Source organism: Vicugna pacos, unplaced genomic scaffold (genome assembly GCF_048564905.1).
Source record: "Vicugna pacos unplaced genomic scaffold, VicPac4 scaffold_19, whole genome shotgun sequence".
Taxonomy (NCBI): Eukaryota; Metazoa; Chordata; class Mammalia; order Artiodactyla; family Camelidae; genus Vicugna; species Vicugna pacos.
The window spans coordinates 63,702,903-63,718,848 of NW_027328740.1; the positions used below are offsets into that span (position 1 = coordinate 63,702,903).

The 15,946-nt window shown below is 43.0% G+C and overlaps 1 protein-coding gene across 1 annotated transcript in view; it reads left to right on the plus strand.

The window, feature by feature from the left end:
* The window catches only part of LOC140693133 (uncharacterized), a 113,651-nt gene extending 98,253 nt beyond the window's left edge, over positions 1-15,398 (plus strand). Inside the window, exons 1-2 of the transcript XR_012068832.1 lie at positions 1,755-2,024; positions 15,163-15,398. The gene's annotated coding sequence lies outside the window, so the exon portion shown is untranslated. Of the gene's footprint in view, positions 2,025-15,162 lie in introns of the transcript that reaches the window.
* Positions 15,399-15,946: the final 548 nt, after the last annotated feature.

Sequence of the window (15,946 nt, forward strand, 5' to 3'; positions counted from 1 at the left end):
TAACTAAGTTCTTAGGTTAACAATTAGATATAATTTTCTACCTTTAAACTTGATTTAATAGGTACCAATAAAACAGCTGTTTATAATGAGATCTCATTTCAACTTTCACAAATTGAAAAGTTTTTCCAAATTAAAGGATCATCATATGGCCATCAATTTATATATATATAATATATATATAAATATTTTTATATATATATTTTTTTCTATATATATAGAATATATATATGTAGTGATTGTTTTAAAATCAGTTGAAGAGGCCCTTCCACATGAGAGTGGGGTGTTGCCTAAATAAATTTCAAAGGTTTACTCTCCAAAAGCTAAAGGCCTTTGTGGTCCAGGCTGATGCAACAAAGTTTAAGATGGTAAAATATCTGAATATTGGTACAAAGAATTGCTTAGAATCCAATTTATTTGCGTGGCCAACATATGTACAATATACTTCTACGTTTTGTATGGCAGAGTCCAAGGTTTCCTTTAAAAAAAAAGTACACATATATACACATACATACACACACTTAAAACACCCAGAGAAAGATACAACATTTACATTTCAAGGACACAGGAAGAGAAATCCAAGTTCCCCCTAAAGGGGATTTTGTTTTTATAAGTTCAGAATTGCGAAAAATGTTTTTATCGGGCCTGGTTAGGTACATTCAGAGTGAGTTTTTATTTTTTCTAATTCCCAATTAATGTTGTAAGTTTTGTACGTATATAAACCTGGCTGGGGTAACAGTTGGAGCCTGGCAATCTGTCATTTCTTTTAATTACTAGTCTGTTCTTCTTTTTTTTTTCTTTTTGAATGTTCTATTCCCCATTGTAAGGTCGGGTTCTCAGAATAAATTTGCTAGTAAGATTTCCCACAGGGACAACTCTAATGGCATGAAGTCTTTGCATATACCACTCCTGCAAGGTTCTCTGTCACCCGAGAAAGCTGTTACCAGCCAGGAGGAGGGCCTCATTTTTGGAGTTGAAATGTTCCTCATAAGAGTTTTACTTTTATCCTGAAAAATTCAATGGATGTAACCAAATTGAGGAAAACATTAGACCAGGCTCTTACCTGACCACTCAGTCCTGAACCCAGTGTCTTTCAACTTGGACCCACTCGGGATGTCTCCACTTGGTGAGTATTTTCCTCATATGTTTCCAAAACCCCACTTCGGACGTCTCCTCAAGGTGGGTTTTTCCCATTATTGTACAACCAGGGCCCACCCAGTATGTCTCCACTGGGTGGGTAATTCACCCCAGTTTCTTTCAACTGGAGGGCCATGTACCTGGATACACCGCCAGATGAAACTCAGGATCATCAGCCAGTATGTGAGATCTGAGAAACAGGAGAGACTCACCCAAATTCATCTGGACTCCCCGAGGAGGCTGATGGGCACAAAGGGCCACTGCTGGTACCAAGGCTTCAGTTACTCGGAGAGTCCAGGTGGAGAGAAGTCTGCCGTGGGTCCCTTCATGGTGTCCAAAACTGTTGACTGAAATACATGTGCAGCCTAAAAGTTAAGAGTTATGTTTTATTTGGTGGGAGGACTCGAGACGGGATGACAGCCTGTCAGATCTCTCTGAGGGACTACTCCAAATGGGTTGCGGAGGAGCTAGTATATATAGGGGCTTTACAACAAAGACCAGGTTGTTGGAACAATAAAAGATTGCTTGTTATCTAAAGAAAGCCAGGTATCTCAAGTTCAGGACTTTAGTGCTTTTCTATGTATGGGAGGAAGCAAATATTTTGGACTCACTGAATTCATACTTTAGACGAGCACCTAGCTATCTAGGGCAAGTATCCTGTCCTTTCTTATTCTGAGTCTGCCCAGAGGGCACCATTGTGAGTGGCTGAGAGGCTGGGCTGCAGGCCTGTCCTCGTTGGGGGTGGTGGCAGCCGCTAATGAGTTGGTTTCAGCATTCTTTGTTTACTGACATGGTTGCAGTATTTTCATTCACATTGTGGTATTTTCGTTCACAGGCTGATTATGGATAATCTGCAAACTTGGAAAGCAACCGAGATGGAATTACTGCAGGTACCTTCTACTTTAGTAAGCCGTGTGCATACATAAACATGGAGGAAGCATACAAAAGGATTTAGTGGTGTAGGGAAGGGTTTCTGCACATTACAGGAGAACGCAATGCAGAATTCCTTAAGTCCACCTTTCTTTTCTGTAGTGGTTTCTGAGAACAGTTTATGGTAATTAACCAACATTGAGAAACGTTGGCACACATTGCATTTAAGAGCTGGCCGGCTGCAAACTTGTGTGTTGGACAGGTGGAATTCATAGGCAAGTGGTCAGGTGGATGGGAGAGAGTTGGAGCCAAGGCCTGGGCCCAGATTCCGGTTTAAATCGCCATTTCACCAACATAGGGCCTTGGACTAGAATGTAACCTCTCTTAACCTGTTGGTGAATATGTGAAATGGGCGTGATAATATTCGTTTCTTCCTGGGATTGTTGTAAATTCTTAAGAGTATTATAGCACACATGAAGCACTTAACAAACTGGCACTTAGCAGTGTTTACTGTGTGCGGCCGCCACGCTTGGCGTGTGTCAGAGCCGAAAGGCAGCATTTGTCTTTTGAGGACGCACTGGCAGCCCCTTGGCTAGGTTGTGAATTTGGTGATTTCCTTTAATCCTTGAAACTCTACGTGCCATGGGCAGTTATTTTCATGGACTGATGAGGAATCTCAGGGTAAAAACACTGTAGTATTTGTCCAAAGTCAGACCATAATTTGGGGTGCAGGGGCCTCAGTTCAGCATGGGTCCCTGGGCCTTCTGCCCTCTCCGTTCAGCACCAGAGCCAGATGTGGGTTCAGCTGTCTCCCAGCCCAGAATATCCGGCAGGTCACAAGAAACACCTTGCCCTGCGCTGTTTGAGCAAAAACTCCGGAGGAGAGGCAGTTAGAAAAGGGATTAACATAAAAACAGACGACTGCAAACTGTGATCAACTCTGAGAAGGAAAGAAACAGGCCTTGCCGTGCAGAGCTGGGGGTTTTCCCGTCAGGGCTGCTCTGGGGGCGTTCATCTCAGCTAAACAAGTTCTGCTGCTGCACCAAGGCAGGAAGGCAGGGCGCATGTGGCCAGGTAGACAGGGCCTTGTTAATCATAATCACTCCCCATTCAGCTGCAGCTGTCACGGGCAATTACCTAGTAAACACATGTCGGCCATAATCATCACGCACTTTGCTTGGTAGTTTTATTGGCCCCACTTTTGAGATGAGGTAATTGAAAATGGGGAGTTTGCTGCATGCCCGTGATTTCCTTGGAAATACCCCACTGGTCTTTCCACCTAGACTGGTGTGGCTGTCATATCCCAGCCATGTGAATGGCATCGTGTAGCTTCTCCGAAGCGGCCCAAATGACTGACATTGATATTCTTAATTCGTAGGAAATGGTATGTGACAATAAGAGAAAAAGGTAGTAAGAAATTGTTTTGAAAGCTAGAAAAAAATCCAATTCTTCCCCAGCTGGGGGAGCTTACCCTGTGTCCCTCACCCCACTCACTTCCTGGCATCTCCTCCCTGCCAACTCCGCGTTCAGAAACCACTCTGAGCGTTTGAAGAACATTTTGCCTCATGACACTGTTGACAACGACCTGCGACCTCTCTGTTCCTAGTTAACTCTCTCTTCAAAGCCATTTTAATTTTATGCAGGCTCCTCGGCTCAGATGTAAGACTAGCCTCTTTAAACTTCTTCATGCAGCTCCTTAATGAAGATCTTGGGAAGGAAACCCAGCCAAAACCTGGGAGGTATTTACAAAGTGACTGCAACCTCAGTATTTTGTGAAAGTCAAATCAGAGGAGTGGGTGACTCAGGAAAGGCTTTTTCAAGGTAGAAAGGGGAAAGTGAAAGGACACAGGGTGTGTGAGAATGAAGCATCTCGGGTCCAGCTAGCAAGGCACCTGCGTTCAGGATGGTGTTTGGAGAGTGCAGAATTCTCACAAAGAAAGAAGTGGTGGGATGGGAGGGAGGACAGTTGGGTACTTTACTGGGGAGGGAAAAAGTGGGTTGAACATTTCCTGGTTGAACAAAAGGATTGTGACATGATATGCTTGTATTTTGGAGAGAAGGGTTTTGTGAGGACAGGCCTAGGAGAACGCTCTCTGGCTGGGGTGTCATCACAACAAACACAGAGAACCGGGCCGACCCCCAAGTCCCCTGCTGGGGGAGAGGCTTCCCGCCAATTGGAGCCCTGTTGGCTGCTTCTGTCCCTTAGCTGGGCCCTGAGAGCTCCCTTCACAACCCAGTCCTTTTGATACAAGAAAAAAAAGTAGGGCATGAGAAGGGCTGTGTCCCAGGCTTTGATTGAGGCCCTGGGATGTGCCCAACCAGATTTTGTTCCTTGGCTTCATGCAGTTAAGTATTCAAGAGCAAGCCAGTGTTGAGTAAAGGTAGATTTATTCAGAGAGATACATTGAAATGCAAGAGAAACGTCACGACGTGTGGGGGTTTGATGCTCAGATTAAAAGTGTGTACACACTCCACAGACTGAGTGTGGGCCTTCTCCAAAGAGGGAGAGAGATGGGTGCCCGCGAGGTGGCGCTGTGTTGCTCATTTTCTTGGGCTTGGTGGCTTCATATGCTAATAAGTAGAAGGACCAGCCTTAGGGCAAGGGGCCGGGATTCCCAGTGAGTAAGCCATTTCCCACCCTGTGACCTTTTGTGGCTAGCCTTGCAATTGCCCTGGTGCCTGGGGCCGGGTTATTCACAATGTTACTATTACAATGGGTGTTTAATGAAGCTCAAGCTCTGCTAGAAGTTAAATCTCTTCATCCTGAGCCTCAAGGCCTATTGGGGGGTTGAATCCTTCACCATTTTGTTGTTAATTGCTGTGGCCTTCCTTGAATGGCTGTTCTCTGCCCCCTTCCATCCTGTCTCACTGTGATGACACAGAGAGAGCAAAGTCCGGGCCCTGCCTGTTCTCCTGCATTTAACAGTTGGAGGTGTGGGGTTGGCTTATGATGACTCTGAGTGGTGAGAAGGATGTTTCAGATTTTCCCACGTGAGACATGGGGACCTGCCAGCAGCCACCGCAGATTTATGTCACGGGCATTATCGCTTGTGTTGTTGTGGAAAAAACAGACCAGCCAAGACACAAGCACCACTCGGAGGGTTGGAGTACTGAGATTTACAACGCCAGTGGGCTCAGAGCGGCTTCTGTTCTGAAGGTCTGAGCACCTCCAAGACCTGCACATGAGGTTTTATAGGCTTAATTACAAGTATGGGGCTCTTAGCCAATAAGGCTCAAACAAGAATAAGCAAGGAATCAGTGCACTGAAGCTTATCAATTTGGAACAGATCACGTTACTGACAATTGTTGACCTTGGATTTACGAGTTAGCCCAGCAAAACTTAGGTCAGTAAACCGACACTTATCACACTTGGATATGTGACTTAGCTTGTTAGCCCAGCTGGGCTTTTCCTTCACTGTGTCACTTATCTTTCCTATTTTTCTTCTTTAAGTATTTAATCCAAATTTAATATCAAGGGTTTTTGGAAAAGAATTTCTCTTTCTTTTCTTTGGGGCTCTTTTGGGGTGGTAGGTAATTAGGTGTATTTATCTGTTAGTGGAGGCCCTGGGGCTTAAACCCAGGACCCCGTGCACGCTAAGCACATGCTCTACCACCAGCCCTATCATCTTTTTCTTTTTTCTTTAGCTGCCAAGAATTTTACAGGTGAATTTCTAGTCGGCCTATAACACTTGCCCTGACTTCATGGAATCCATTTTTATGACTTTATCTCCCCCTGGTATCATTAAAGCATTGAATCTCCATTTTCTCTTCACTCAGTTTTGCCTTTTTGTTGTTATGGTTGTTAAGCTGTGTTGAAAATATTTGATTAATTTCTCTTTTAGCAGGAGGCTCTAAGTAAATAATATGTAAACAAACAGCACACTTAAATGGTTTTATACATTCTAAGCTGTTTAGTAGTTATTTAAAAACCGAATTGGCTATTACAGTGATAAAATTTTTAAAATAGTTTTTAATTATTTATAATTATATAGCTGATTTAATATATGATATATGTTTCAGCTGTACAATAGATGCTACATTTACAGTTACTGAAAAATATTGGCTGTATTCCCTGTGTTGTATGATACATCCCTCTAGCGTGTTTACATTTCATGTTGCAGTTTGTATAAGAAATTTGGGTAACGCAGAGTCTGGGACGTGGATGTGTCTGACCCAGGTTCACGCAAACCCTGCCTGTCAGAGCTCAAGCCCTCACAACTGTCTGCAGGGGAGCGAGTGGAGGCAGCTCTCATCAGCGCTGGCACCACCCTCTGAGTGGCAGTGACAATACTGACTGTCTGAGGACGTGCAAAATGTTGTTCCAAAGCTTTACATGCATTTCTGCATTTAACAATTAAAGCCCTCCTGTGAGGAAGTGTTTTATGTTTTTAATGAATAATACATTTTATTTTGATATTGATAGAATCCAAACCTACGGAAAATTTACAGGAGTAGTACAATAAACGCTTAGATACTGTTCACCTTAAAGGGCACTATTTGGCCTTTTGTGTCTGGCTTATTTTAGTATAAAGTTTCAAGGTTCATCCATATTGCAGCCTGAATCAGTACTTTATTCTTTTTGTTTGATAATATCCTTTTTCTTTTTTTTCGTTTTTGGTCTATTTAAAAATGTTTTCATTGAAGTCTAGCCAGTTTATAATGTGTCAGTTTCTTCTGTACAGCATAACACTTCAGTTAAATAGGAATATTCGTGTATTCATTTTCATATTCTTTTTGAACATAAGTTACTACAAGATATTAAATATATTCTCCTGTGCTATACAGTGTAAACTTGCTGTTTATTGTATACATACTCAGCATCTGCAAATCTTGAACTCCCAATTTATTCCTTCCCACACCCTCTCCCCTCTGGTAACCATAGTTTGGTTCCTGTGTCTCTGTGTCTGTTTCTGTCCTGTAGATAAGTTTATCTTATTGTTTCTTTGGTTTTTTTGTTTTGTTTTGTTTTGTTTTGTTTTGTTTTAGATTCCACATGTGAGCGATCTCATATGGTAATTTTCTTTCTCTTTCTGGCTTACTTCACTTAGAATGACATTCTCTAGGTCCATTCTTGTTGCTGCAAATGGCATTATTTTATTATTATTTTATCGGTGAATAGTAGTCTATTGGACAAATATACTGCAACCTCTTTATCCAGTCATCTGTCACTGGACATTTAGGTTGTTTCCATGTCTTGCTATTGTAAACAGTGCTGCTATGAACATTGGGGTGAAGGTGTCTCTTTGAATTACAGATCCTTTTGGATATATGCCCAGGAGTGGGATTGCTGGGTTATATGGGAGGTCAATTTTTTGTCTTTTGAGGAACCTCTATACAGTTTTCCACAATGGCTCCACCAAACTGCATTCCCACCACAGTGTAGGAGGGTTCCCAATTCTCCGCAGCCTCTCCAGTATTTATTCTCTGTGAACTTCGGAATGATGGCTATTCTGACTGGTGAGAGTTGGTACTTGATTGCACTTTTGTTTTGCATTTCGCTGATAATGATATTGAACATTTTTTCATGTACCTATTGGCCATATGTATGTCTCATTGGAGAAATGTTTCTTTAGGACTTCTGCCCATTTTTGAATTGAATTGTTTGTTTTTCTTTCTTATTAAGTATAAAAGCTATTTACATATTCTGGATATTAAGCCCTTGTCAGTTTCATTTATTGCAAATATTTTCTCCCATTCCATAGGTTGTCTTTTAGTTTTGCTTACTGTTTCCTTAGCTGTGCAAAAGCTTGTATGTTTAATTAGATCCCACTTGTATATTTTTGCTTGTATTTCTATTGCTTGAGTAGACTGCTCTAGGAAAACATTGCTGAGATATATGTCACATGTTTGCCTATGTTTTCTTCTAAAAGTTTTATAGTCTCTTGTCTACATGTTTAAGTCTTTATCCATTTTGAATTCATATTTGTGTATGCTGTGAGGGAGTAGTCTAACTTCATTGATTTACATGCAGCTGTTCAGTTTTCCCTACACCATTTGCTGAAGAGACTGCCTTTACTCCATTGTATGTTCTCACCTCCTTTGGCAAAGATTCAATGACCAAAAGTTTGTGGGCCTATTCTTGGTAATTTTGTTTATCCGTTCATTGATGGATGGATATTGTTAGTAACTTTTGGCTACTCTGAATGATACTGCTATGAATATTGATGTGAAAGATTTTGCGAGAATATGTTTTCATTCTGTTGGCTGTACAGTTGGCCCGCCACTTCTGTAGTTTCCTCTTCATGGATCCAGATGGCTGATTGTAAAGGGACTCGAACATCCTTGGATTATGGTATCCAGGGTGGGGTGTTCCTGAAAGCAACCCCCCGAGGATACTGAGGGATGACTCTATATGTAGGAGTGGAATTGCTGAGCCATATAACTCTAATCTTTTGAGGAAACACCAGGCTTTTCCAAAGAAGCTGCACCATTGCCGCTTTCCAACGGCTGTGTATTGAGGGTTCCCATTTCTCTGCCTCCTGACCGACACTTGTTATTGTCCAAGATTTGATTATAACCATCCTAGTGTGTGTAAAATGAGATCTCATTTTGATTTAGATTTCGCTATTGATGCTGAGCATCTTTTCATATGCTTATTGGCCAATTGTGTATCTATTTAAATCCTTGGCAAATTTAAAAATTGGGTCGATTTTCTTTGTATTGCTCAGTTGTAAGCATTTGTTTTATATCCCGGATACTAGCCTATTATTAGATATATGCTTTGCAAAATTTTTCTCCTATCCTGCAGACTGTCGTTTCACTGTAATTTTTTTAAACATTAAAACAATTTCTTTATAGGGGAGGTAATTAGATTTTTTTCTTTGTTCTTATTTTTGTCTAGAACGCACTCTATCACTTGAGCTACCCACTTCCTCTTTCATTTCACTTTCTTGATTATGTCCTTTGTAACAAATGGTTTTAATTTTGATGAAGTCAATTTTATCTGCTTTTTTTTTCTAATTACTTGTGCCCTTGGTATTGTATCCAGGAAGCCATAGCCTATACTACGACCAGAAAGATTTATACTATGTCTTCTTTTAGAAAATTTATACATTTAGTTTTTACGTTTCTGTCTGTGATCCATTTTGAATTAATATTTATTTGTTATATAAAATACAGGGGTCCAGATTCCAGATTCATTCTTTTGCCTGCAGATACCCAGGTGTCTCTGCACCATCTGTTGAATAGACTATTCTTTCAATGGAGTGTTGTTGGCAAATTTGTGGAAAACTGACTCTAAATGTAAGTATTCCCCCTGGATTTTTTATTGAGTCTCATTGATTTATGCTTCCAAACTTATGCCAGTACCATAATGACTTGAGTACTATAGATTTGTAGTAACCTTTGAGTGAGTCCTCCAAATTTGCTCTTCTTTTTCAAGATAGTTTTGGCTGACCTGGGCACCTTGCATTTCCATATGAATTTTGGGAACAATTTTTCAATTTTTAGAAAGAAGTCAGCTGGAATTTTGATAGAGATTCCATTAAATTTGTAGATCACTTTGAGGAGTCTTAACATTTTTGACAATATTGTATACCATTCCATGAACATGGGATGCCTTCAATATATGTAGATCTTTTAAATATTTTTTGGTGATACTTCAAAATTTTCAATGTACAAATCTTGTAAAATTTTGTTAAATGTATCTCTCATTTTATTTTTAATGCTGTTGTAAATGGAAAGGCTGAGCTTCCTAAGGGTGGGGCTATATATCAATTTATTTATTTCTAGGATTCCCTCACAGCAAATACCCTAGGTTTGTATTTGCTACATAAATCTATCCACAATTCTTCCCATCCCTGTGTTATAAGAAACCAAGACCTAGGTTAAGCTGCCTGAACACCTATGTGGACGTGAGAAATGAGACCCTTGGGTGGGGCTTTGTGCAGATGATACTGAGGTTATTCAGGATGGTTCATCTTAATTACTTTTAAATAATCCTTTCAGTGTATTTAGTCAGATACATTAAGAACATGCCCTTTTGATGTGCAGAGGATCTAAGAGTAAAATTTTCAAATAATTTCTAGTGTGTGTGTTGTACTTGAAACCTAATTTGCATCAATCTTTGAAGATTTATGTTTCAGGAGCTTTGACTAAATAATACCTGTCTTTATTCAATAGCTACAACTAAATGCTCAAGCAACATGTAAGAGTTTGAGCAAACTGCCCCCACCCCGTAGTGCTGGTTGGCTGCAGCTGTAAATGGAGTCAGCGTTTACCTCTCCCAGTACGCTTATGCTGATCTGCTCAAAGCGGTTCGCCCAACAGTTTGTTGGTGGTCTTATGGACAAAGCCATAAAGCAGTGATTGAAGGTTGCTAGAATGGAATCTATTTTTATTAATATTAAGAAAGCACATATTGAGTGCTTACTGTATGTTGGGAATTGTCCCGCAGCCTCACATGAAAATTATTTCTCTTAAAAACTCTCATAGTTCCTTGTTCTTCGCACTTTACAGATAAGGAGACTGAGGATTAAGTCTTCTCTCTTTTGTGGGGAGCTCATTATCAATGATGGAAAGTTGTAAAGAAAAAGATATTGATTCATCCTGAGAAAACATTTTTCTGAGAGTCAGCATTGAAGAGGGTGACCACTGAAGAGGGTGATCACTGTTTGAGTGAGACGAGCCCCGGGTTGAACAGAATCAGCATCCCTGTCTGCACACGGCACATGTAGAACTACGTGGTGGGTGAGGTGGCGTGGCTGAGCAGGGACCGGAGATGCCGGGCCGTTGGGCTATGCTCAGGCCCAGTGGGGCATTCTCCTAAGGGCAGTGGACCGTATTGACAGATTTTATGTAGGGGAGTGGGGTGCTCTCGTAGGTCACTTTTGTCTTGTAGAATGCTTAGAAACATTTAGAAGGCTCGGCAGGAGATGATGTGATGAGTCAGAGTACGGTGGCTGTGAGGTGTAGCAGTGTTCAGTTTTCAAGTGATATTCAGTCCCAGGTTTGTGGCTCAGTAGCCGTGAAACTTTGGATGACGCACTCAAGGAAGTGAAACAATTTACCTAATCAATTGAAGCAATGATGTACCGACTTCCCAGGACTGCTGTGGAAATCCAGTGAGATAACGTGTGCACAGTGTGCAGTGTGGTCCGCAGCACAGAGTCAGTGCTGAGTGAGTGCCAGTGAGTACATGGTAGGTCAGTTGTGGGTGGTGGGACTTGGTGACTGAGGATATCTGGGCCCTGAAAGAGGGGTCCAGTCACAACTGTGAGTGATGGGCCTGAGCTGGGAGAGGCAGGGAGATCTTGCCCCCAGACCAGGGGCCTTGGGCAGGACGGCTATTGGAGGAGCACCGTGAAGTCAGCTCTTTACAGGTGGAGTTGGAGGTACCCTTGAGATATCTAAGTGCAGTGTCACGAGCTCACAGAGGAGGTCTGGGCCCAGGCTGTGCATTTTCCTATAATCTCAATCCCTGAGGACGCCCAGGTATTGATCACTGAGTATGAAGTCATACTTGACAGGACAAGTGAATAGTAGTATCATCTCTGTCATCAAAGCTCACGTCTCTTTATTCATCACTCACTTTGCTAATTGGGAACTTACAGAGCTCACTTCACCACCCTTCCCTGGGATCAGGCTCCACAGAAAAGAGCTGGTGATTCTCCCTCTTTTCCAGAAGAGGACACATTTAGCTGGTAGACTTCTATACCTCGCCAGACTTAGAATTTTAGTTTGTTGGCTTAATTCTATTTTCTGTTGGCCATCTCCTGACAGGAGAGACGTTTTACCTCATGGTCAGGTTTCAATTAGCTGTTACTGAGAATTGCTGATCTGATCCATAGTGTATGTATTCTATTAACTTTGTAGAGTACTTATCATTTTTCTGTCTTTGCCCTTTAATATTGTTTGCCCCTTCAATTTTCTATCCTATTTGGGGCCTTAATTTATTTTTTAATTAAAAAATGTCTGTTAGCAGTTAAGAAAATAAAAGCAAAGAAAAGATGCACATGATAGCTAAATTTAGAAAATATCTAGTATGCTTTCTGTCTCGGGGATGGAGGGTTCTAAAAACTCGTGAAAACCTTCATTACATAAGTTCCTTAAAATGCATATTAAGAAATAAAACCTTCCTTCTTCATCTTTCAAGCTGCAAGGCTAATTGTCAAGAAAATGAGGGGAAATCCTCAGAAGCCAAGACAAACCAGAAAGTAGGGATTCTGGGAGATATGTGTGCCTTAGAAGCCCTGGGGTGCAGGTTGGCTCCTGAACTGAGATTCAGTTGCCCTGGCAGGAGGGCAGGAGGTGAGCCCAAGGCCTCTCACACTGGGTGTTGGATGGCTGTTCTTATGTAAGGCCAAGTACATCCTGAGAATCCTGCTTTACAAAAGGGTGAATTTGAAATAAAAGAAAAAATACATTCCTCAAGGCAAGGAAATAAGGAAAGTCAATTTTTTTCGAAGAGGGGAAAAATAACATATACAAAGTAAGGATTTAGTTTAAAGCTGTTATGGCATGAGAGTGACCACAAACTCCTGATAGAAAATCTCAGCTCCTCCCGGAAAGAGAAGTTGTGTTTTGAAGATTCAGTGGACCGCCATTCCGAAAAAGGCCTCCAGAGTCTTCTATATCAAGATACTGGACCCAAATACCTCCCTTCCATGGTCTCACTTAAATAACCAGAAAGGTTTTAAAGGAAAGTAGCAATAATCATAGTTCTATTTATTGACATTATTATATGCTAGGAATTCAGAGGTGACTTTGGAGTTGTCTCCTCTCTTATGGACCTTACTTTCTATTTGACATAGTTTGGGAACTTGGTGGAGGGTGTTGTTGGTCTGTTGCAATTAGCCAGGAGAGGAGATTATGAAAGCAATGAAGGGTGGGTGATATTTTTAGCTGAGGACAGTCCTGTTCAGTTGGCTTGTAATTGCAGGCTCGTTGAGTTCTCACTGGAGGGAGTTGATCTTATGGAAGATGGACTTAACTCAGGCTTCTTCAGAATGGACAAGTGAACCTGGAGAAAGACAGTCAAATCTGTGCAGGCATTAAAGTCCACGTGAACGTGCTGTATCCCTGAGCCAAAGATAGGACAAGTATGCAGCACTTCTTGAGGACAGAGGAGAGGCTTTTAAGGTTCTCCAAGAATGAATCCCAGGGAACCGTGATGGCCAGTTGTCAAACTGTGACTTTGCTCTTTGGACGGTGTACCAACCAAGGGTATTGGCCTTTTATATGTTTTCATTCCTCTTTAATACATGTCAGGTGATGAGGACGTGGGCATAAACGTTTGATATCTTGTCGAGGTGAGTCTTGGTAGCTGCCTAGAAGCGCGGCTCAGCTACTGGTGCATCATACATCTTGCCGCCCATCCCGCTCCCAGGCTCCGTGATCACGGCAGAGTGGTTCCTTATTGAGCTGTCCGTCTCCTCTGTGACATCGTAACCAAACAAAAGGCTGGAGCGTATTAGCTTGGCTTTGCTCTTTTCCATTCTTCTCTTCTAATGATGATGACTGGTAGTGGACCCAGTTACGTTTGCAGATGACTTACAAGTAGGGCTGTCAGTACAAACCTTGTAATCCCCACTGTGTGATCTAGAGAAGAAAGTTACATTCTTTCCAAATTGTTTTGATGCACTTATGTGGGAAAATGATGTACGTTTGAATGTGTATTTCCTCTCTGAATCATCATGGCTAGAGATGAATATTTGTAGACACGGAATGAGTTTTCTGTATTTGAACTGTATGGTCCCCTAAATTCTCCCCAGCTTTTTAAAGTCATCACTGGAGTGCTACCTCCAGAGTGCCCCAAAGTATCCACCACTGCCTGCTCTTCGGACACTGTGAGTTTCCAAGTTGGAGAAGGCTGCTGGCTGGTAAGGCATTCTCTGGCACATCTCTGGTTGGGTGATGTGAGCTTAGAACACAAGACTTGGCAGACAGTAACTAACCACGATCACGTCCATTTCTGGAACACTCATGGAGGATTTTACACCTATGCTAGTGGAATACGTTATTTCATTTAGTTTTCCCAACAATCATAATTAGACTTTATCACCTGCATTAAAAAGGAAACTGTCAAAGCGAGTGACGTGCAGACTTTGGACTGGAACACGGGTCTTTCTGATCCCTGTCTCTGTTCCCTCCCCGGCCTATCCTTCCAAATGGCCTGGAGACTCTTCCTCAGTCTTGAGTTTCCCGCTGATGTTAACACTCTCTTTGTTTCTGGAGAGGAAAGCAAGTCTAAACTTCCTTTCCAGTTGGAAATGGAACGAAGAGTTAGCGTTGGAAGCCGGGAGAGTCTGTCCTGTGAAGAAGCGCTCTCCGAGGCACGTCCACTGGGACGTCACGTCCCTGTCTGGGCCCCTTGCTCAGCCTGTGCACAGGTGACAGCACAGATGGGCTGAGCAGTCCTCCCGGACAGAGCAGTGGGTTGGAAATGAGTTTGGGGATTTGGTTTCATTAGATAGCTTCCTGAGGGTCTTCGCCTGGCACTTCGAGTGGGAGCATTCCCTGTCCCACAGACTTGTGCTCTGGGTCCGTGCAGACCTGACGTGGCCTCAGCCTGAGGCTCAGGGCCCGTGGTGATGAGGAGCATTTTAGTCCATGGTCTGCCAGAGGCTCTGACACTTCTGGTCTGTGGGAATTTGTCCAGGATGATAATAATTCCTCCCCGAGTTTCAGATTTCCTTGCCTGTGAGCCGGGTAGTAATAGTTTCTGAGATGATTGTAATGATTCAGTAACGGGTGCAGCGTGTGCTGGCAGGTAGCTGGTGCTTAAGGAGAAGAAGTCGCAGTCACACTGTCAGCTTCTCACTGTGCGCTCTGTGCTTTGAGAGGTTGTGTGTTTGGTGAAAGTCCCGCCCAAACCCTAGGGTCTAGATGAACTGTTGTTCCTTTTCTTTCCCTTCCTTTTCCTCTTTCCCTTCTCGGTGTCCCATGTTTAGGTAGGAGATTCCTCTATTTCAGGGAATACGGGCCTTTCTAGTAAAAGGACAGGCGGAACACGGAGAGGTGGGGCCCGGAGGGGTCTGGAGCTTCTGCACAGCGCTGCTTCCCTGCATTTCTGCATCCGGTCCCGTCAGGGCACTGAGTCAGCCTTCCTCTTCCTTCCTGTGTCATCGGGTCTCTGTTTTATGGGAAAATCTTTTTACGTGTCTTTTTTCACTGACATGTTTCTTTCAGAAGCTTGTTGCTTTTCTCCCTGTGCTTCAGCGTTCCGAGGAGAGAATTCAGCAGTGCAGCCTCCTCTCCGAGCTCTATGAGTTGATCGGCTTCCACTGCAAGTCCGCCTCCTTCAAGCGGGTGGCCCCCTTGCGGCGCGCGGCCCCCGGCATCCCGGAGCCTGGCGGGAAGGCCTGCTCCCGCCTCCTCCTGCAGACGGTTCCTGGCTAAATTCTGTCGCTGGACCTGCAGGACTTCAGCAAAGGTGTTGGAACTAAAACATTGCTTCAGTCTCATTAACCATGCCTGGTTTGGGCCCTGCTGTCCTGTCTCATCAGGGTGAATTTTGATTCGTTTAGAACAGGGCTCAGCAGACTTTTTCTGTCAATGGCTTGGGAGTAAATATTTCAGGGTCTGCAAACCTCCCGATCTCTGGTGCAGCTGCTCAGCTCTGCTGTTCAGACGCCAGAGCAGCCGGACAGTCCACACACCCACAGAGCTTTATTAACAGCAGTGGCTGGGGCTGGATAGGGTGTATGAACTGTAGTTTGTCCCCACAGCCTCCTCACTATTGACACCTACACCAGAGCGTGCATTTGTGACAATGGTTGAACCTACACTGACAAGTCATCATCACCCAGAGCCCATACTTGACACTCGGATTTACACTTGGTGGTGCGCACTCTGTGGGTTTGGACAGATGTGCAATGACATGTATCCACCATCACATCATCATACAGAGTCGTCTGTCTTAGTGACCTTAAAATGCTCCGTGCTGCACCTCATTCATTGCTCCTTCCCCTCTAGCCTCTGACAGCCACTGATCTTTAAGTCT